At 38.1% G+C, this 23,312-nt stretch overlaps 1 protein-coding gene across 1 annotated transcript in view; it reads right to left on the bottom strand.

Moving 5' to 3' along the window:
- MECOM (MDS1 and EVI1 complex locus) overlaps window positions 1–22,752 on the bottom strand; it is a 90,135-nt gene extending 67,383 nt beyond the window's left edge. The window contains exon 1 of the mRNA XM_023753907.1: window positions 22,735–22,752. The gene's annotated coding sequence lies outside the window, so the exon portion shown is untranslated. The remainder of the gene's footprint in view (window positions 1–22,734) is intronic.
- Window positions 22,753–23,312: the final 560 nt, after the last annotated feature.

The following is a 23,312-nucleotide window of genomic DNA, read 5'->3' as shown; positions in this document are numbered from 1 at the left end:
ATGGGGGTGGGCTGCTGGAAGGGCAAAGATGAGGTTTTGGGTAAAGGGACCCCAGCTCCTGCTAAACATCCTTAGCTTAGAAATTCTCAGCAAACAGCCTGAGAGTGAAAAGTTGACATGCACATTTCAATGTTCTAAACATGTTATTATGGAAAGTCGGACTCATTTATCTCCTCCATTATTACAGTTAGATCAGCAGAAGAGCAGGTTACTTTTTCAAATTATATATATATATATTTTTTAGAAGGAGGAATTTAAAAATCGGAAATATTATTTGCATATAATCTACCCAAATAACGTATTACAGCCTTAGAAAGACTGATGATTGTTTGGTGAATTTTTGCCATATTCTTTGATACACTAATTAAAACACTATGAATGCCGAAAAATGAAATTAAGAAATTTGACAACTCATTGTTTTTAAACTTTTAACATTACAAATGCCGCCTTTAGTGATCAGTACTGTACGGCGATTAATAACTTTCAAATATATGTGGTCAATTTTTATCAACACATTTCAGAAACGACATGGGAAGAACTAATATAGGGAATGTGTGACAAAATAAAAGGGTCTATGGATTTATTTTAGCCACCCTCGGAAAATTTAGTAAAACCCATCGGTGAAGTGGACATAACGCTTTTTATCACAAATCTCCATTCATAAAAACAAATGGACAAAACCCAACTTCTGGACTCAACAGTGGGAAGTGCAGCCAAGTGAAGGAGTGGAGGGACGCTGGCTGGGCAGGGTGGAGGGAGAGGGGATGGAGAGAGCGCTCACGTTAAACTTCATCTGCAAACGGGGACAGGTCCCCTTTCTGTTTTCTCCAAGTGCAAATAGACATGCAAATCTAAGAGATCTATTCTTTCTCCAAAATGATCATTTAAAAACAAAAATAGTAACAAAAGGGGGGGATGTGGGGAAGGGAACATGACAAGAGGTGGTGACTAATTCGTTTCGGTGGCCTGTTATCTATGACATTGAACTGTTATTTCAGATAATGGCCATTGTTTGAGGGAAAATCGCACAGCAGTGGTAGGTGAGACAGGAAAAATCCTTTGTAAATAACCTAAAACCCGGCCACATATTCCCATGGAGTTCGGCGCTTGAGAACCTTTAAGAGCCCCCGGTTTGCTGCCATTGATTTCCTGCCCTTCCTCAACTTGCCCATTGTCAGAGCCTCCTTTGCTTTTTTTTTCTTCCTTTTTTCTTTTTTTTAATTTAGCCATAAATTGGACCGGCTCGAGCTATGAGCTGTTCTATTTTCTTCCTGTCAGGATGAGGGATTTGTTTTATGATGCATTGTGTATTAAATACAAGTAATCTGGGGAGCCGATTGCTTCAGACAGTGCGGCCTGATCAGGGGGCCTGAGAGCTCAGCGCCCCAATCCTTTTTCCCAGCCCCGCGGCCCCCCACTCCTCGCCCTTTATAAAGCTGCTCTGAAAAGGAGGAAACGTCGGTGGGTAAACCAAAGGTCGTGTGGAATCACAGGCAGGTCCTGGCTAAATTGGGATTTCGTGGAAAGGGCCTTCGAGTTTTTTTCCCTTATATTGGGTTCTGGTGGGGGAGGCGGGGCGACTTTTCAGGTCTGGGTACCTGCAGGTGCGGCGCGAGGCCGCTAGATGGCGTTGCGCCCCGAATGAAGGCGCGGCGCCCGCGGCTGCAGCCACCCAGGTGAACCCGCTGCCGCCCGCCGGGCGCGGCTAGCCGGGCTCTGCCCTCTGCCTGGCCCGGATCCCGCGCCTTCCAAGCCGGGTGAAGTGCACCAGGCAGCCCAGCCCCGCAGACACCGGGCCTGAGCGAATATGAAATTCTCTTCCCCAAACAGAGCCAAAAGATTTAACACTTCCTCTCGGAGATGTTGGGGGAAATTATCTAGAGAGATGGGGCGAGGGAGGCGGATAGCCCCCTCATTGTTTTATTAATATCAGCATCAGCCTTGTTCTCTGGTGAATAACTTGTGAGAATCTCTCTATCTCTCTCTCTCTCTCTCTCTCTCTCTCTCTCTCCCTCCCCCTTACCCAGCCCCTCTGCCCTTTGATCATATAATAATAACTTAATGTAAAGGCAAAATCAGCCCACTTTTTTCTTGACGACACAACTTGAAGTTTAAAAATAGGGTCCTGAAATCCCAGAGTAGCTAGATGGGCCTTATTTCTCAGGAAAGGAGCCTCTTGCTATTTAAATACTTAACCCGTTAGGAGGAGACCCTGACCTACCTCGCAGATGAGAAGTAAAACAGAAGAAGAAAAAGGGCTGGAGGAAAAGGTTTTTGCAGGGGGCTTGTTTTTCTCCCTGGTGAACTTGCTTTCCATCAGGAGAGTTCTAAAACAATAAATACTAGGAGCCAAATACCACCACCAATTCCCTTTATTCCTTGGGATTTCTGGTGAAATCTGTTTACAGTAGTTCCCAGTTACAAATTAATCTGCAAAAGCCGCTGTCTGCTCAGCAGTAATCAGTAACATGCGTGTTCTGCCGTTTTTAGCGCTGCCCTTGAAATGGGCTATTAAAAATAATGGTTTTACTATAATCTCAAACCAGCTTTAATTTGCAAACATGTATCAAGACAGATGATCTAAATATTAAGGGGATGGAATGGGAGAACATACTACAACAAATGTATAGCTTTGGGGAAGGCAGAAAATACAGTGATTCATCAGCAATGTTTAACAAGAGAATCATATTTTAAAAACATTTTTTTTCCAGAAGGAACGATTGTTTTTTCGGCCCTGTTCTGTTAATTGTTTACCAGGAAAAGGGAATTGGAAAATATGAGGTCTGAGTGTGAGTTGATAGATTTTCTGGGAGCTGTAAAGATCCCCCTTTGGCTCATGGCAGGGCTGGGGTGGGAGAGGTTAATGTGTTTTCTTCCCGGTTTGAAAAGGGCATAAACCCTCCTCAGGCCCCTTCCTTCCTCCCCCATCTGGGTGAATTGCAGAATCTTTAAAAGGCTCAAAGATTTCCAATAAGGCCACTGGCTCTGCCTTCATTGTGTAACTGTTTATTTAAAATAAGTCAATATATTAGTTAGAGCAGTAAGAAGTTAGTGCTCCAGTATTCAAGTGATTCCCACAAGACTGTAAGCTGATGCCTCTTTTAAGCCTTCAACTTCATGGTTGTCCCAGAAGTAAAAGTTCTGCTAATGGAGACCCTATGGGCATGGTACATTCCAGCACATCATTAAAGGAAAGAAAAGCAGTCCAGCCAAAGCCAGATGAAATGACTGCACTGTCCACTTTTAATAGGCTTCCTGTGGACAAACAGCCCTGTAACACTCTGCAGAGGACAATATTTAAAAACAAGACAACTTGCTGGCAGTTTTCAATACCATAAAGTTAATAAAGTATGTTCCCATTCACCCTGACATTATGTTTTTAGTTTATAGAGGAAAGCACTTTATAACCTCAGCCTAAGTAGAGTTCTCTTAATTCTGCAGCTTTGGGTTCCTTGAGGTGGCTACACATGCACTGAACTTCAAGCCTGACATTTTTTGTTTTAACGCTATTTTTTTGTTTGTTTTTTTGTGTGTGGTTTCTTTTTGTTTTGTTTTGTTGTTTCTTTTTAGCTTTTTGAGAACATACAAGTGCATTTTGACATTTCTCAAGTGCAGTTCTTTTTTATTCATGGACATTCTGTGAAATCCTATTTCGTATAGTTCATGTCAGGAAGCATGAAATACTCTGTGAAAGTGACATTTGGCTGAACAATAACTGCTTGCTAATTAAATTAGCTTCATGTATAGATATTGATGTGTGTTTAAAAAGAAAATCAATGCTTCCTTTTCCACGTCAGAATAGGATTTTGTAAAATCTTACCTACCCTAAGATAAGAAAAAAATATAATTATGTCTTTAGGACTCAAAAAGATTCCCATATAAATATTGCTCCCCATACAGTTAACTCCCGTTTGTCTCGCTGCTTTCTTTCCCTCCCATTCTTGACCACCTACAATTTCTTCTCCCAGGAATAAGCCTTATAATGAAACATAATGTTTAGGCAAGAGAAAGTAGGTCAGAAAGCCATGGCATCAAAGGTATTATTTTGTTTCACTTTAATTTATATGTTTTAATCAGGGGAGTCTTTCACAAGCTTGGCTCCCTGAACTTGAAGGTGAATTCTCTGATGTTGGATAGGCACACCCAGCAAAAGGGGTCCAACACAATAAGAGTTTACAGACAAAAAAAGGACTCTATATAGTCACCCATCTACACATCACCACTGTTCAGAAGAGATATTTCTGGTCTTTCTTGATGGACTCTTTTTTTTTAATTGGGTAGGGGGGGGGGGAGTGGAACTGTTTAAAAAAGAAAAGAGGAAATTAAAGGTAAAAAAAAAATGTAAATAAAAAATGTCCCTTGGTCTGGAAACGGGCCGACTGAAAGCATGTTAATCTCCACCTCCGTAATTTGGTCTCCAGGAGAAGACAGAAGCCCTGCTGCTGTGCCCTGCACTTCATAAATCACATCTTTATGTGGACAAGGTCAGGGCACCTAACAGCTCAGACATGGGCCTTTGCAGTGGCTCGAGGATTCAGGCATGTTTACTCTCCTGCTCGGCTCTCCGAGGAGTAGTCCAGCACGCTTCTAATTACTTTTGATTATTTTCATTTGCTGGGGTCAGTCTGGCTTGCCAGGACTGCTGGAGGGTTGATTTCCTACAAATCTCCATGTCTTTGTCGGACGGCACTGTGTGCGTTCAGAATTAGCACCCCGTTATTACAGCACGGGATCCCTCAGAATAGATACTGTGATACAAACGTTTCCCCAGTGCACCATTACCCACTTGCCTTATTATTAATTAACTACACAAGCATAATCACCTATCTGGTCTTTTTTAAAAATGCAGATGGATTTCTTAACAGTTGAGTCTTTTATAGTATATTTGGCCAAAATATATAAATATATTTTGCTTAGATTTTAAATATATTTAGTAATGACTAGCAGCTCTTTGGAAACTAAGATGAAATACTTTGCTGAGACAACAGCTCTAGTGAATAAATTATTATTCTCAAAGATTTATTTCCTAAACTCCAATTAAGGCTGCCATATTTAAAAATTTTTGGTTGGTCCACATTGATGTATTTCAGTTCTAAGCTATTATGCTGAGTGGTTATTTCGTGGCTAAGCATAACAACAAGAAATGTATACCAACCTTAAATGAAAATACCGTGACAAAAAAACTATAATACAAAATATTATAGTAAAACTTTGGTAGAAAAAAGAAACAAAATGTCATTATTTTTCTCTTCCTTATCCCCCCAAAGTAGATGTTAAGAGCTCTGATGTGTATGTATTAAAAGATATATTAAAGAAAAAATGATGAGCAAATAAATATCCACAAAAAACGAGAAATAGTATTCACAAAAAAAACAACCCATCACTCTGTTTAGACAATACGTATTTTTAGATCACTGAGCAAAAATTACTATTATCTTTTTATTTTATAAAAGATAACGTGTATGGTCATTACCGTTAGTCTCAAAAAGCCAAATCCCTCATTCTTCCTAACTTTAGTCAAAGAATTAAGGTACTAAATGCTTTTGGAATTAATCTCAACTATGTAAGGAATCCATTTTTTTATTGCTTACAAATTTTAATTCATTCAATCTTTCACAACAGCATGTAGCACATTTTGTAATAACCCTAGGGTTAACTTCTGCTCTAAGTGGAAATTTAGTCCCACCATCTTGTGAAGAAAATTGGTTGGAAGACTTCCCTCTACTCCTGTCTCCACTCCTAGCTGTGTGCCTTTGGGTAAGTCACTTAACCTTTGAGTTGGTTTTCCTGAAAGTTTCATAATATCAGCCTAATAGGAGTGCTGGGAAAATAAATTGGGTACAATGACTGGGAACTGCTCTGACTTCATGGGAACGGGTCAAAATACTCTAAGTTTCACAGTATTTGTGTTTGTGTAATGAGTTAGAACAGACTTACATACACACACAAGAAGGAAGATAGTCTGGTCTATACTTTGGGGAATGGCAAAGTATATGTATTTTTTTATGCTCTTTCTTCCATTGCAATGCCAGTTGCCCTAATCCTTACCCTGACCTGTGGAAGAGAAGAATTTTAAGAAAAATGTTTTTTTTCTCTCAAGCTGTGCTCCCCCCGAAGATGTCCGTCTCTGTCTGGCTTGCAGCTGAGTTTGTTCTGTCCCACCCACTGTGTTTTCTGCCAATCAGTAAGAGGGAGTTTGAGACAGAGGCAAAATGCCACTGAGATCCAAGAGCCCTCAAAACTGGGGTAAGAGGACACACACACACACAGACACACACACACACACACAGTGGGGTGGGGGAGAGGGAGAGAGAGGGAGAGAGAGAGAAAGAGAGAGAGACTAGTTTTAAAACAATATTTGCTACCAAGACCAGGAAATTTATTCTATACAATATTCTCTGGTGGACTTTAAGTGCTCAGAGCCCAACATAATGCCAGAAATATAGTAGGTATTGAGAATCATGCATGGCACATAGCATATGGTCAATAAAAAAGAGCTATTATTATGTGTTACTATTATAATTATAATTAGAGCCATTTTGTTCCTCAGCCTATAATTCATTTTGCCTCCATTATCTTGGACAAAATCTTATCTGCCCTTCAAGTCCCGTCTTATGTGTGCCCATTGATTCCTACCAACCAGGTTTGACCTTTTCATACTTCCCCTCAAATCATCTGTGCTTCTTTCCTGCTTTATAGACAGTTCTACCTTAGCTCACAGCTGTTTCTGTAATGCTCTTGTCCTCCTTAACAGCCATTGTAAGATTCTTAAGGATGGAATCAAGTTTGATTCACATTGACATCTTCAGTAGCATCTTTTCATAATGGGCTAAATTACCTTTGAACTTGCCTCGCAAGGGTGAATTAATTACGGTTAAGTGTATGAGGAATGGCTACAGTTAATGCCCAAGGAAACTAGGCCATTTAACCCTGTTTCCCCTTGAGAATCAACTGATAATTCCCTTTTAGGGAATTTAGAGATACAAATTTGTCACTGCTGCTTCCCAGGAGTAGTGGCACCTATTGCTCTCCCTCCCCACCCCTCATAATTTCTGTTTCTGTACCAACTATCTGCCCTTTACCTGGTGCCAATTCAGACAAGGTTTCGGACTCCTCCCTTTCCCTTATCCCCAGTAAATAGTTATTGGCTTGGTCAACCTGTTTGTTTCTTTCTATAGGGCCATCATCTTCACTGGCACCAGACTAACAGAGGCCCTTGTCATGGCAAGCCTGAATCTTCCCACCAAAAATTAGTCTTCCTGAAATAACAAAGTTATAACAATGTTTTGCTTTACCTAAAAACAAACAAGCAAAAAGGTACAAAACAAATAAAAAAAACATACTTATCTTCAAGAAAATAAAGCCCATAGTCCAAAATGCAGCCTCCTCTATAATTTAACATCAGATTTATCTTTCCAGATTCATTTACGGATTCTTTCCTCCACACAGATATTGAGTTCTGGTTAACAACGGGGGATATAAACAGAAGCCCGTGGCCCTTTACCTGAGTTCATGCAGGCCCTTCCCTTTTCTGACCTCTGATATTCCCAGCATCCCTATGATGGAACAATAGATCGGGCACGTGAAGTAATAGTTCTATTTATCAGGCTGATAGCCCTCCAGGCTCCCTTCTTTGAAATTCTGACAGGACACACTATTAAAATCATTCATGATGGTTAGGGTGATTTGGGTATCTCTGTTATCTGCCAATCTGTCTATAAGTTTCTTGTCTGATGGCAAGAAACGCCCTTCATACCAGAGTTTTCTAATCAGTGCATTGTTACCAGGTATTCCCTGAAAACATGTTCTGTGCTCAAACGAGGTAAAGGTAACTCCCCCTTGGAGCTGCACAATGAACACAAATGTAGTAAATGCTCTAAGACTCTCAAAGTCTAAGAAGTCCTTTTTTGGTGTGTTTAATGGGGCTTGGGGCAACAGGTAGGCAAACACATATGACAGTCCCTTTGCCCTTCTACTGGAACACCTAAGGCAGGGGTCCTCAAACTACGGCCCGTGGGCCACATGCAAATACAAATATTGTATTTGTTCCCGTTTTGTTTTTTTACTTCAAAATAAGATATGTGCAGTGTGCATAGGAATTTGTTCATAGTTTTTTTTTTAAAACTATAGTTCGGCCCTCCAACGGTCTGAGGGACAGTGAACTGGCCCCTTGTTTAAAAAGTTTGAGGACCCCTGACCTAAGGGGAACAATTTTGGAAATAAAACTTCATATCACTTTGCATCTCTTTCAATGAAGCATATAAGCATTCCCCTATATATTTTTCCATCAATGGATTGTTTTCAGTTCTTGATCAAAAATATGAACTACAAAACAGTAATACATAAACAAATAAAATCAAGCCTCAGCTTTTCACTCAACTCGAAAGGTCTGTCAAGCTCACAAAGTAGGTTATCAGTAAACTCCAGCCAGTTGGTTCTTGGTCTGTGAAATGCTGTATTTGTACTTGAGTATATGGTATGAAAACCTTCCAGAGGAATGTGTACAATCTCATTTCAAAATCAACCAACTCCTTCCTACCCTCTTCCATTACAAGCCCTTCAAAAACATAATTTTACCATGGGCATATTTATAGGCAATGTTTTATATTATTCAGGCTTTTCTTAATAAGTTATGGCATTATCTAGATATGTATTTCCCCGGGAGGAAAAAAAAAGGCAGCAAGTCAATCTCGGTCTAAAGATGCCTGAATTAAATGTTTAAGAATTTGCCTTTTCTCCAGTTTTGAGATTGGGTTCATGTGTTGTGCCTGCCGATGGCTGTCTAACCGCTAAACTAAGTGGACATGAAATCAGATGGCATACAAAATTACAGGAATTTGATCTGTAGATAAACCGCAGCCCTTGATGAACTAACATTGTTCCAGATGAATTAACTCATCATCCTGAGGAACAGAACATTTCACAGGAGCCACCACACAATCTTCCCTGTAAAGAGCACTAATGGCTGTGATTAATATGTGATCTATTGAAAGCGCTTGCTTCTAACTAAATTGGCATACACTAAATGCACTGGGGAGGCGTGGGGAGGCAGCCTGGCCCCAGAATTATTGCTCCACTCCAAAACTCTGACAGTGAGTGCTGGTTACAATGCCTCTGATACAGAATTATTAAGAAATGATCAATGTGTTAAGTTCTTATCAAAGATTTAGTAAAGCACTTATCTTTTCTCTATGTCATAACTTCATTTTATTATTTCAATGACCATAGGCAGATCCTTCAAAAACACACCTTCCAAAGTTTCCAAAATAAAAACAAATCATCATGGCCATATTATGTTATGTTGATCTAAGGAGTATGGCTTGCTATTGTTGCTTTATAATACTGTGTATAGATGTTATTCCTAAAATAATTAGGCTCAGGATAGGGTTTGTAGTCCCTGACTCCCAAGTTGTGCCTATCCAGATTTTCCATAGCCTGGAGAATCTATAGGTAGTCAGTTTCCATAGTAGATGAAAGCTACAGTTATTATCTTAAATACAGCCTTTTTCTGCACAAAAAATAATATAAATTAAAATAAAAAATGAAATCTCTGTAGAACCAGAAAACTATGCTAGTCTTACAATCCATTTAAAGGGTGTCACAGCTTTTGATAGATATTAAATGGTAAAATGTCAAAATATTCCAATAGTAGTTAAAGCACCAATAAAATCTCAGTAGCATTGCAAAACCATGGACATTGATTTTAGCTGTGACTTTAAAAATATCTTTCTATAAATTTTGTTGAGTCAATTCTTCAACTTCAAATAAAATCCTAATATAGCCTGTCTATAAACTGCAGAATTAAGTACTGGTCAATTTCCAAGATGCAGATTCTGAAAGGTATTTGTGTTTTTGGTATGTAGTTCTTGGCTGGAAAACAAACTCAAGCTTGCAAATTCTTGCAGTGCCCTACAACTGGAAGGGCAAATGCCAGAAAGGACTTGAGTGGCAATACTTAGAGAGAAAATAAAAATGTGCACCCTGATTCACCAGGTGATCTGAGCTACCAGTTCACTAATAAACCATGCAACCTAGTCGTGAGATGAAGAAAGTAAAAAATTAAGACTGAAATGACATTGATTTTTAAACTCATTCTTTTATGTCTTTTTTACATTGTCTTTCATAAGTTCATATTTCCTCTCCCCACTTCCACTCTTATGAGAACTAGCAAAGTCCATACATTCTCAAAAAATATATATTGTTCAATGAATCAAATCTGAATGATTCACCAAATACTTTAGTGAATCAACTTGTATGTATTAATTTTGTGTGTTTTTGTTGTTGTTGCCTCTGAAGAAATTATCATAATAAATGTTTATCATTCCCTATATACATATCCTTGGTAACCAATGCTGGAATATTTCAAGAAAGCCATTAAAGGTCTTTCTAAAATATATTTTGCTAAATTATAATCTTGGGAATCATATTGGAGTTATAACATATGCATATTTAAAAGGCTAATGTGAAGAGAGAGAGAGAGAGAGAGAGAGAGAGAGAGAGAGAGAATAATCCGTTACTAAGAAAAAAGTATGAGATGGAGACATGAATCATCTGTTCCCTCCACAGGAATCCATGTTCAAATGCCTTTGTATTATGAGTATGATATCTTGTGTTTAGTGTGACTCTTGGGTTTAGAGATATGTATTTTTCACACCATGCTGCCCTGAATGCAGGTATACCACTTTCTTTGATGCTCAACCAAAGCCAAGGTGATCCATTCCAACACTGGATGGTTTAAGGGCTGAACAAGACAATTTTTAATTATACTTTATTTTCAATTACTTGCTTACTGCAGAATCTAAACCCATAGTAAAATGTAAATTCACTGAATTCAGTTTAGGTTTTAAAAAATATTTCATAGCAATAAAAAGATAATAATCAAGACAAATAAATTAATGAATCTTCTACCCACAGTATTTGTGGAAGGCAGACCAACATTGCTTTTCTAATTCTTCCCTGCCCCCAATAATTTTATTTAATGTGGTCCAGGTGATCCCAGTGACTCATGACTCACATGGCCCAGCTGTCAAATCACCCACACCTAGGATGTGGTGACAACAGTCTGTTTTCACAAACGACCTGCCTCTTAGAGCCTTTAGCAGGGATGGTGACAGGCCGAATGTGGTAACCTGCCATAATGAAGTAAGGAGATCTTCTTCCCAGGGCTCAGTAGACCACAGATTTCCTCTAAAAAATATGAAATTACTGTGCTCACGAGCAATCAGTCTCATCCCAGATTCCTGCTAACCTATAGCCCTCTGATGTTAGAGCCCTCAGTGAATGGAGTCTGCTTCTAGTTTTATGATATTGAGAGAGTTCCTTAAACTTTTTTTTAAAATTAATGTACTAGAGGCCCAGTGCATGAAATTTGTGCATGGGTGTGGTCCCTAGGCCTGGCCAACAATCAAAGTGTGAGCATCTGGCATGGAAGGGCAGGTCCCCGCTGACCTCTGGGTCCTGGGCAGCACCTGGGCCCCTGGGCCCTCATGCACCCCCCTCTGCCTGAGTCACAGCACCCAAGTCCCCACATGGAGATGTGGTGAGCGCAGTTGGACACCACATGTGGGGCACAGTGTGGGCCTCTGGGCTGTCCAGCGGCGCCACAAGGAAGCCGGGTGGGCAGCGTGCTCTCTCCCAGCCGGCCTCGCAGACAGGGCTTCTGCATGAAGAGCCCAACTGGCCCCTGTGGTGCCGATGGCTACAGCGCTTGAGTCCTGTCATCCTGGGGGAGGATTGCAAGGGGAGTGAGAGCGAGCTCATTGGACACTTTGCATCCTCACAGCACCTCCATCCAGGTCACACCCGCCCCCAGGTAGCCAGCAAGAGGTGGTTGCAGTACCTCACCCACACCCACCATGTTCCGCACCACCCCCTGGTGGTCAGCGCACGTCATAGCGAGCGATCGAACTCCCTTCTCCCAGTGAAACTCCCAAGGGGACACTTTGCATATTAGCCTTTTATATAGAGAGAGTTGACATTTGTCAACATGATGCTTAAACTTCTTAAACCTTTCAGTATCTTTAAAGTGGTGATAATGGCACCTATGTCATAGGAAGTTATTAGGATTAAACAATGAAGATAATGTATATAAAGCACTTGGTACAATCCCCGGCACATAGTAGAGACTCATGAGGAAGAATCTTATAGTGATTAAAAGGACAGGCTCTGGAAAAATACAGCCTGGATCTAAATCACAGCTGAACTGTGTGTTCAGTGAGAGAAATGTGCCAAGTTACTTAGCACCTCAGTTTCCTCCTCTGTAAATGAAGATAATGATTGTATCTCACAGGGCGATTGAGGGGATTAAATACAGTAATCTGTGCACAGCACTTAGCTCAATGCCTAGCACATAATAGCACCTAATAAACATTAACTGTTATTAAATGGAGTTCTAACTCTATAAAGTAGTTGTTACCGTCTATATAAATGCCCTCTATGGTTGGTTTGTTTGTTTCCATAGACATCCTTATATCAGAAGAGAAACAAACACTTTTTTCTCCTAATGCGTTTGCTGGTCATCAAGCAGCAGTTTGTTTCTGAGAAACAGAAATGGAAACCAGAGAGCCAGAGAAGAATAACCAAAAGAAGTGATAGGAATGCAAATTCACTACGGCATCTGACAGCTGCCCTAGACACCCCAGCCATAGTGGGGAGAAATATTTTCTAAGAAAGGAATTTTGGGGAGATAGGTAAAAGAAAGCACATGAAGATAAATTTAAATCTTCATACGTCTATTGGAAGTAATGTTAAAAAAAACTTAAGAAGAAATTAAGCTTGAAGTACATATTCGTCAATATGTGAAGTAGTCTAATAAAAGATATAATTCTTCAAAATGTAGGATAAAAAATGGAAGATAAAATATTCAAGGTAAAAGGAAGAAGACACATGGAAGAAGACATTGGTGTGAATCCACAGGACCTCAGTAGAGATCGTTCCATGTTGGGTGTGTCAATTTGTTCTGTTGGGTGGGACCGGAAATGTGAATGGGCAGCCATTGATCGTACAGCACCAGTCAAATCTCTAGATGACTGTTGCCACCATCCTAACTGCCACCTGGTGAGAGCCTGGGCCAGGACCGCTCAGCTAGCTAAGTGGCTCCTGAATTCTTAAACCATAGAAATAGAGGACAATAAAAATGTTTATTTTTGTTTTTAGCCACTAAATATTGGGCTAATTTGTTATGCAGCAATAGGTACCCAATATGGCAGCCAAAAGCACTTATATGGATAGGGAGAATTCAGTCTCCTGGCCTCCTCTGATTGTTGGAGAGTTCAGGCTCCTGAAGGAGTCCTTTTCCCCCACACCTTAACCCCACTCCCTCACACCACCCCACTCCCAGCCTGCTCAAACCCTGATGTAGCTTAAAATGGGCGGGTGTTTTCACACTCGCATCCAACAATACTTGTCTCTGGTTCTGCTCATGAACTGTTGTTCAATAGAGTCATTAAGACATTCTAGGAGCCATAATATTGAGAAGCATTAGTGAATGAAACTTGATAAGGCCAAATTATGGGAAACTTTTCAAGCCTGTTGGAATTGGGGCTACTTTGGATTGAACACAGAAAAAGGCAGTGATTACAAGTTTCAGAGTGGTGACATGATGACACCAAGATTTCAGAAAGATTTGTATCTTGTTTTCAGAAGCATCACATGGTAGATCAAGAGTTCTGAGTTGGTTTTGTTATATGTACCAAATTAGGGTTAAGTTGCTTTATAAATACGGACTGATTTTTGTTATTGTTTATAAAATGGCTAAAATGTTGATCTTGGAACATACAAGTGCCCTGCTAAAGGGTTTATCAGGAGTTCCTCCAACTTCAGCCCAAATCTGGAAGAAAGGCAATTCAACTATATCAGTGACAAATGCATCAACCGAAAATACTATCAGCAAAACTCTGCTTCTCCCCCTCCCACCCTGCCATGGACTAGGACCTTGCCCCTTGCCTGTGGTAGCAGGACCTCTACTGGGAGCTGCAGCCACTTCTGATAAAGTGAGCACCTGGCTCTCATTTACACAAGCTCCCAGAGAGATTGCCAGTTTGTCTCAGTACCAACCAAACCATATCAGGTGTAACAGACAGCATAGTAGGGATAATAACATATTATCCTTTTCAATGGGGCTTTCCTTTAAGTTTATTAAGTTATTAATGATTAAAAAAAACATGAGAGGGGATGACAAGTAATATTATCACCACAATAAAAAGGAAAAAGAGATGCACACATTAGAGAACTTGCCTAAGGTCTCAGTGCCAATGAGAGGTAGACCTGTAACTAGGAGACAGAACTTCTGATGCTTAGCTAATGCTGTTCTACTGTACCAGTGGTTCTCCATCTAGTTGGGCAAACAGGGTAGATTTCTCTTTAGACGGTTGGTTGTTTCCCCCCCCCCCCCCCCGCTTACAGTGGTTCTCAACCTGTGGGTCGCGACCCCTTTGGCGGTCGAACGACCCTTTCACAGGGGTCACCTAAGACCATCTTGCATATCAGATATTTACATTACGATTCATAACAGTAGCAACATTACAGTTATGAAGTAGCAACGAAAATAATTTTATGGTTGGGTCACAACCTGAGGAACTGTATTTAAAGGGCCAGAAGGTTGAGAACCACTGAGAATCTGGTAGCTTTACTTATCCCTCCATTTCACTTTGATATTTGCTTTGCAGTTTTCATTTTCGAACATTTTCTTTGAAGTCTTTCAAATTACAAAAGCAATACATGCTTGTTTTACCAACTAAACAACACTACACAGAGGTAGTTCACCATTCTGAGGTAATTACTATTTAGTCCACTGTGGTTTTTACCTGGTAGTATTTTTTGCTCATGCAAAATAAAAACATATATATGTAATATATTATATATACTTATATAAACACATAACTATATATTAAATATATATTATATGTAAATATATATGCTTTGTTTTTTACCAAAATAGAGTGCTATACTATACACATTTTTTCTATAAGTTATTTTTAATGTGACACTATATCATAGACATGCTACAAGTTAGACATGTCTAATTTGAAGTTCTTTTTCTAATTTCTTTATGCATACATACAGCCCCATGTACATATATGTACATATACATAATTTTACACGACCTCTCTGGTGTCAAAATAACCCTGGCTCTCTCCCCAACCCCACCCCACTCTCTCTAATTCCTTGGTTCTTGACTCACAGGTTGAAAATGACCAAACTAAATATGCTACAAGATAAGGTTTAGAAGCCAGAAGGAATAAAAAATTAATGTAAACCATTGTTCCTGCTGTTAAGGCCCATGCAATCTATTTAGAGAGACAAGACTAAGCTACTTGAAAGAATAGCAAAGAGTACAAGACGGTTAAGTCATTAAGTACTAAATTATGTGGCTCGAGTGATAAGTGCTGCAGAGATTGAGGCAGGAGAGAGATGCGTAAAGGCCGGCACGGTAGGAGAAGCTTTATGGGAGAGGGGAGACTTGCGCTCATTCAAAGGCTAGGGCAAAGTGGAAAAGAATATTCCTGGGGAGCTTACCATGTGCTAGAGTCAGGCTAAATGTATTTTCAATGTTTGTTTAATTACTCTGATAAAACTCAGCACCCTGTGGTTCCTTAGGTGCATAAAGTCATCGCCACATGTTTTAAAATGTAGATTTCGGTATGTGTATATTCATGTGTGTGTGTTCTTAAACAAAAGGATTAATTTCCCTCATGGATTCTAATGTAACAGATGGATATATAGTCTATGCCGGGAGAATCTGCCAGCATAAATCAAAGGAACGTGGAAAAAATAATTGTTCTGGTAAAACTGAAAAGCAGTCAGTAAGCTCCTGAAACTTCTGGAGTAATCCTTTTTTTAAATCCGTGAATAACTAATAACCTACTAAAGGTACATATCCAGGCATAATGCTTTATAAGCAAACTAGAAACATTTTATTTAAGAGAATGGGTCTTCTTATTTTGTTTAAAAACCAAAGACACAGTCTAAGTTATAATCAACTCATTTGCAATAATAATAACCATAACAAAAAGCACTTTTAAATTCTAAGCATAATGCATGAGTACATACACCCCATTGCTGTTTTCTGTGTTATAATCTCTTGAAAATGGATCCATGGATTTAATGTTTTTTAAATTATTTGGTTTAAATTAGACATGGAGATAAAGGTATCCACTGGCTTTTTTTCAAAGCAAGTTTATAAATATTTTACTTCTAATATTAGTCAGTTTTGTTAATTTCACTCATTTACTCATTTATTCTTAAAAGAAATCAGACCCAGCCCACTGCTAAGTGCTAAGGATGTTCAGTGAGTGGAGGAAGAGAGCATTACTCTATTATACGACACACCTGACTGGCCTTAGCAAGCTATTTAAGTGACAGAATCAAGAGATAATGGTAAGATGATAAAATAAAATGATTATAAAACAATCATTCATTAAGTGCCTACTGTATGTCAAGTGATTATGCATCATTTCATTTATTAACTCACTAACAGTTGGTATTCAGGATGACTGTGAGCTGACCCATGATTGACAGGGACCCTAAGGAGTGTTAACCTCAGTTTAACAATAAATATTAGATAAGTAAAGGAGGTACCGATCTAGACTCCTGAGACATCAGTGAATCAATAATGCGTATTAGTAATTAATACAGTCATTCTGAGCATATGAAAACAGAGGCCAGAGGAGCAACATGATATTCCCAAAGCTCAATCATAATCAGAGTGAGAACAAATTTGCACCATTGCTTGGTTTGTGGCATCATACCATTTTTTCAATTACTTCCTCATTGATTAATGTGTTTTAATTACAGTGTGTCAGAAAGAAAAAAGAAAAAAACCTCAGGGAAAAGAAATCCACTACTCAACAGATAGAGAAGGGAGGCGCGTCTTAGGCGTAAAAGTCTAACCTACTGAGGTTCTCAAAAGTGATTCTGGAAAATGCTTCACCTATCCTCATCTTACATTCTCCACTTCGATTTGTACAAAAACATAAAGGTAAAAACAAAAGACAGGATGATTTGTGATTTTTCTGTCCACAACTAGAATCTCTCATAATAGGGTTGCTAATAAAAACAATGAAATCTGGTTTTTAACATTATGTCATTAAACCATAATTATGTCTCATAGCCCAAGGAAGGTCGTTTGGGGTTATTAGTAGTGGGTTCCTCCTAAATTTAGCATGTCTGCCCTTACTATCTGCTTCCTTATCTGATTATTTACACTGTTTGGAACTTCCTTGTGCTTTTATCATCAAAAACCACTTGTGGTCCGTATCCTGGGTGCAAGGCGTTGGCCCCATGTCGGATTCCTTGTCTAAGCCACGTTCCTGTTAAAGTTTCCTGACAAAAGTTTTGTCTACATAATAGCCAACATAAATTTTGACAGGAAATAAATTGGTTTATGAAAGTAACTCTTAAAGTGGGAATCGGTTCCTCTCTTTCAAGATATCTTTTGAAACTGGTTAATGAGTGTTCTCCAAGATTTCAGTGAAGACACACAGATGCATGTAATCGAAAAGCATCTAAGATTTCACCTCTTAAAACTGTTCGTTAATAGACATAAAGTGTTTATTGCACCATTAGACAACGCGTTTCCCAACTGTGACTATGTCAGTGATTGTTCATTCTAGAGAGGACTCATATGAAAATGCATTAAGAAAATAAAGTGAAGTTGTAAAACTGATGAATTTCCGTCACAAAAGGAGATCTAGTATAATCGAAATGTTGCATTTGTACCGGATGGTCAAGCCATCTACAGCATCTGAGAAGTTTGTAATTAGTCTATGTTTTTCATCACTAAGAAAAAAATATGCGGTTTTAGATATCATGTTTAAAGCACCTAAAAACCCCAAAGTTGTCATGCTAAATACAAGAGATCTAAAGATCTGCTGTTACACATCCATTACATTTAGTGAGCTGTCCTACTGGCTTTTTTGAAGTGCGGTATACACGATCTTATAAGGCGAAACACTTTATGTACCATACGAAATTTGAGGCATAATGTTTAATGTTCACAAGATAAGTTAACAAAACTGTATGCTGGTGACTTTTTTATTTCCCTGTTTTATGTCCTTCAAGTACTTTAAGGAAAGATAAACAAGAAGGTAGGAGAATAAAATGTGCCTTTTCCTTCTACCTTTTTCACTCTCTCTTTCCTAAATTAAATTATTACTGCTGATTTGCACCCAAGGAAGAAATCATGTTAAAATATACTGGTTTCTTTTTTTATTTTAATGTTTAGATAACAGCTTTCAAAACACAGCTAAGTAAAATGTGTTTTGAGATGGAAAACATTTGGTCTTTTTTCTAGCTTTCAACAGCTTAAGTGAAGGGATTTTTAATGTTCCCAAACAGCTGGGCCATACTCTGTGCATCATGAATTCCACTCTCATTGAAGGGTCCCATCTCCCTCACTGCACAGAGAGGTTCCTTTTTTCCTCCCTGTTCTTGCCACGTGTTCATCTTAATAGCTTTCCATTATTATCACAGCTTTCTCATGGGTAACGCTTAGAGCAGTGATTCCTAAAAGGACTTATCCTTGGACGAAACACAATTTTTTTCTTAAAAAATGCAGATGGTTTTCTATTTTTTGTGTGTGGCAACTGTTGAAAACAACAGGTCAATGTACATTGGAATAATAATAATAATGGCATGACAGGGAAGGACTTGCATTCCTGTTTTCAAGATCTTGCATAGCTTTCTCAAAGATGCTTCTGAACATTCAAGTACACTTTATCTAAAGGTGGGTGGGTGGGTGAGGAGAGATTAACCAAAGAATGTACATGCATATATGCATAACCCATGGACACAGATAATAGTGTGGTGAAGGCCTGGGGTGGGGGGAAGGGGGTGGGCTAGAAGGGGTCAATGGGGGGAGGAAAGGGGGACATCTGTAACACTTTTAACTATAAAGATAAATCTAAAATAAAATAAATAAAGTACCTAAATTTTTATCACTCTCTCAATATCCATCCTAACATATGCTCAAAAGGAGTTTTTTTTTCAGAACAACTAAATACTTCACAATTATTTTCAAACCCTTTCCTAGGAAAAGGTTGTACATATATGCATCTATTTATTTATGTGACTATAATAAGTAAGGTAATGAGAGGGTATGGGTGGTAATCATACATAATGTCAATTCAATGTGAAAAAAGTAATCAATATAAAAAATGCCAAAATATTGTAGAATTGTTATTTACTGCAAATGTACTCAATTAAAGTACATCTTATGCTAACTATAGGTTTACAGTTTTACAGCTAAATGAGTAAAAACAATAGTTTAGAAAATCACATACATTAAATACACAAGCCATGTAAATAAACTGTGTTCATAAATATACATAAATTATGTAAATTGGCAAGAAATAACAAAAATCTCATTGTCTATTTTTATAATCAGTTATTTATTGTTTTCTAGCCAATTCACTTGTTTATCTGTCTCAAATTTAGGGAATGAATCAATGGAAATATATCCCCAGCTGAATATTCAGTCCCTCTGCCTTCTCCTCACCTTCCAGTCCTACAGCAAACCTTGGGACCTTCTAGCCTTCTCTAGGAGTCATTGCTACGTGCTAAGGATGGGCAGGGGGTGGAAGAGCGCATTACTCCATTATACAGCACATTTGATTGGCCCAAGGAACTCAAGGTCCTACACGGTAAAACAAATGATGCTGTACTATTTATTATCAACTGTGAAGTTCTAAACAATAAGGAATTCCCCATATGCAGATGATAAATAGTCATTAGCATTGCTTCTACGAATCATCTATGATGGCTTTTCACCATGGTTAATCTCTACCTTCCAAATCCTCCTTCAAAAAAGTCAACTTGTTCTTGAATAATTGAAAATGTACTTTATACGTAGATGACCTATACTTCTAAGAATAGACATGCATCCCCAATGTGGGAAAATGTATCCTGTACGCATCACACACACACACACACACACACACACACACCTTCAAAATTGTTTTCAATAAAATATATCAGAATGGATACATGTAAATGACTTTTGAGTATTTGTCCTCCCAGTTCCCATATTTAAATTAACAGTGTTATTATTGTAACGAAGTGAAATGCTCCGTCTCTCTGGCTCCATCTTGTTCAAGCCTGCATTGTTCCCAGAGCCTCAAGCGAATAGATTCCACTTAGTCTTGCATATAGACATGCTGAGTTTTACAAAAGCAACCCCTCATCAGAAGGTGCTTCTCCTAAGGATCTAAGGGAAGTATGTACAAAAATAATGATTATTTATTAAAGATTTGCAGCAACTTCATGACCAGACTCACATCAACTAGAATCAACAGACTAAGAACAGAGAAGTTCCACAATCTTCCTCAGACCCCTGCTGGCACCCAGATACCTGCCTTGTCAATCACCTCTTACCCCTCCCATTTCCCCTTTACTTGACATAAAAGAAGCCTGAACTCTGTCCTTTCTTGAGATGTATGTGAGGCACCACTAAGTTTGCCCTCTTCTCAGTTGGTGTCTTCTTGATCAATAAACCTTTTCTGACTCCAAACTGTGATATTTAGAGTTTTGGCCTTTTGATGCATCAAGCACATGGACTTTGCTCAAGTAACATTATCTACCCAGCTGCTGATTATGATTCTCTAAAAGAATATGTCTTTAAAAAAGTCTCTGAAAAATAAATAAGTTATATAAATGAAGTAAATAAAATCCCTGAGAAATGAAAGAGAATAGTAGCTTGTTATATTAATACATGGGTAGGGAAAAAAGATATTTTAAAACAACTGCAATTCTATTGTTAAATAAGTTGATCACTTTTTGAAGAATGTTCTGAACAAGTTTTAGAGTTTTCATAATGAGTTTTTGTTGTAAATGCCTTAGATTCCAGAGCTAATGCTGAAAATTTTCCACTTTACAGTGTTACCTGGGTTTTTTTGTTGTTGTTCATGCTGCTTCAAATTAAGCTACTTGCTTTTTTATTAAATTATAGTATTGTTTTATTTTGGTTTGACTGAGAGATATTAGGTTAAATAATTGTAGCCATGAAATTGGTGAATTGCTAGTTTCTAGATTAACACACTGCTAGGTCAGATTGGTTGACATCAATTGCATTGTAGTTGGTTATGGACAAATCAAAAAGTTTCTTAATTTATTTCCTATATTGACTTAAAGGTTCTATGCTGACCTTACATCTAATCCTGTTTTGTTTTGTTTTGTCTTTCTTCTATATCAAAACTGTCTCAAAGACTTTACTAGCCCATTTTGTAAGATTCTTGGTGTTTAAACCTTATAATCAGACTGGGCTAAAAATAACCAAGTAGCACATTGGTTTTCATTGAGGGAGCTCTGCTGACTAAAGCCAGGCAATTGGCAGGTCACACAGAAAAGTTGCAATACTAGAAAAAAGTTCAAATTTCCATACAAAGAGGTAATTACTTTAACACAAATAAAAATTCAATGCCTATAGTAAAAGCAAAATGTATGATTCAGGATGGATTGTAGGTAAAATTTATTTGCATTAAATTTAGACATATCATTAATAGAAAAATTGCCATGAGGGGAAGAATAAAGAAAATTCGATTTGCTTAGATTTTGTATTTTACACTTTAAAAAGTTATAGGTAATATTTCTCCTTTATCTAGCATAAGTTCACCCCAGAAGCATAGACTAAATTAAAGTTAACAATGTACTTTAGCTGAGGAAAATAGCTGTTAAGAAGAACTGTTTTCTGTTTTATGATTTGATGTGGGAACAACCTTACACATGATCTTCAGCACAAATATAATATTTAATATCTTATCCTGGGTCACAGTTGAAATCTTTCCCTGATTAAGACATGTAAAGTGGACATGTTTCAGCACTTGAAACAACATTTATTTTTAAATTAACATCTAGATTTATCAAAAATAAGTTAAATTAATCTAATTAATTTGGGCTGAAATAATTAATAAGCTATAAAATTATTTATAAATGGATACTATGGTCATTTTACTTCCAAGTGTGTTCTGCTATGTTCTTTGCAAACATTCCAGAGCCCAAGTGGCATACTTTCTCTCATATTACTGAATGTTTGCTCTGACCTCAGAGTGTTAATACAAATAAAAATATTGACATTTTTTCACACTTATTCAATACCCATTGAAAAGAAACCTAAAGTATCATTCAAAACTTAGCACATCTTGTACTTTTACAAAAAGAAAGCTTCAAAATAGAATTCCACAATGTGAAAACAATATGTCTCAGAGAGTGAGAGCAAGAAGAAACCTTTAGTTCCCCTGAACTAGTCTAACTTCCTGCTTCACCATCTTATCAGAGGTGTATCTTAGTAAACAGAGAGGGGCAGACGATACTCTGTTCTGTTCAATTCTATAGGAGGGAAGTTCTACTTTTCTTTTTCATGGGAAAGAAGAAAATGTCAGCCAGCCAAAATACAAAGGCCAAGATGATATCTTACCACTAGCTCAATGAGTAATATTTTAGGAAAATTATATTTAGCCCCTTATGTCGTTCATACTGGAAATGAAATCCCCAGACTATCACAAAAGCTATTTCATATACATGCCTAATGTTACAAACCCTCTTCTGATCGAATTATTCTATTTTTACTTCTGTTGATTTACGTATTTGTTTTACTCATTAAAATTGTCTGTTCCAACTCAGACCTTAAATGTCAACACCAAGCCTCTCCGTTCTCTTAGAAGTAAGCCTTAAATCATATTGTTTCCCATGGTACTTAATTACACCAAGTCAAATGAAAGCACAATTCAAAGGAATACTCACTTTTGTGGGTGCCAAAAATGTGAACTTGGCCAATTTTTTCCCCATTCAGCACAGAGTAGTTAAAGCTATGATGATTCCTCTACTCTGCATCATGAGCCAGCTTGTCTAATTCTGGAAACATTCCACGGAGCTTCACAGGGAATCCCCTCGGTCATTTGCATAGGATGGGGAGAACTCAATGTTTCCTCAAATAAAAGTAGCAGCTGGATATTTTCCCCCTTCATATTATGGAATAAGGGTACAATGTTCTATTCAGCAGCTTAAGGAAACTCAAACTTACGATAGGAAGCCATTTTTAATAAACTTACTGGTGCTTTTGAGAGTGGACCGATAATGTCCCTTTCCACCAAGGAAAGAATGGGTAGCACTATAGACTTTCCATTCTTCTGAGACTACACATTCTAATGGTCAGTGTTTCATTTGTAAGTTACAGAACCGTCTTCCATACACATATGACCAAACCCCAAATGGATATTCTGCTTTCAGTATTGTATTCCTCAGATTTCTTTTTGTCTTTATATTACTGTATGCTTAAAATTCTTTGCATTATTTAAAGAATGTTTCTCTTCTCAGACTAT

The sequence above is a fragment of the Myotis lucifugus genome, unplaced genomic scaffold, assembly GCF_000147115.1.
Source record: "Myotis lucifugus unplaced genomic scaffold, Myoluc2.0 scaffold_53, whole genome shotgun sequence".
NCBI lineage: Eukaryota > Metazoa > Chordata > Mammalia > Chiroptera > Vespertilionidae > Myotis > Myotis lucifugus.
The sequence above is the reverse complement of the archived record's forward strand: the minus strand, read 5'-3'. Positions and strand labels throughout refer to the sequence as shown.